Here is an 891-nt window from a genome sequence, read left to right on the forward strand (position 1 = left end):
GAAAAAGAGTATTCGTTATACAAAAATTATACGTGTTTAAGTCGGTAATACAGATCTTTAGGATCTCCTTAATTGTGTGGTTTTAATTTGTTTCTGACAAAAACTGTAAAAAATCGGTATTTTCCACCCTGACTTTAAGCCGCGCAACATAAAAACTAATACGTGATCAGCTACTTTTCCTGTACGATTATTACCCCAATCCTCAAGCTCACATATGATATCCTTTCGAGTATCATAAGTGAGCTTGGGTTGCATTGGCGATGCAAAGATCTCACTAGCGCTTTACTCGGAGAAATTGCGAACTAACGTTAGTCAGACACCAAACTGCACTAAACATCACAGAAATAATAAAAATTATTATTTTTCACACCGAAATATTATTTATAAGCACTAAAGATTTAATTTACAGTTAAGGCTTTAGTTCCTGATTTGTGTATTCACATTTGCGATCTTAACACACTTCCGTTTATTATTTTTCTATTGGTATAAGATACATTATTTTTCATCAAAATGTTATCTGTGCTCGATGTAATGAACGTGTGTAAAGATTATGTAAGACCTTTAAGAGAAGGTGAAGATCTTTATAAAAATGGATTACTAATTTGTGCTGGAATGACAAAGAAAAATGGATCAATTGTAGAGTGCCAAGGTTTAGCAACCCAAGTTTCACATGTTTATGAGCATTCACATATAATTAATGTAAAAATAGACTTACATAAAACTGCGAGTGAACGCATAATAGATGGCAAATGTTCCTGTATTGCAGGAGAGTCTGCCAAATGTAAACATTAGGGGAAAGTGGGCGAATTGTGTGCACCTAAGGGATATTTGTTTTTCTGGGATGGTTTTCTAAGTTCAAAGCGATATAAATAGGGAAATAGAAACTATAAA

This window comes from Trachymyrmex cornetzi, unplaced genomic scaffold, assembly GCF_001594075.2.
Source record: "Trachymyrmex cornetzi isolate Tcor2-1 unplaced genomic scaffold, Tcor1.1 scaffold145, whole genome shotgun sequence".
Lineage (NCBI taxonomy): Eukaryota > Metazoa > Arthropoda > Insecta > Hymenoptera > Formicidae > Trachymyrmex > Trachymyrmex cornetzi.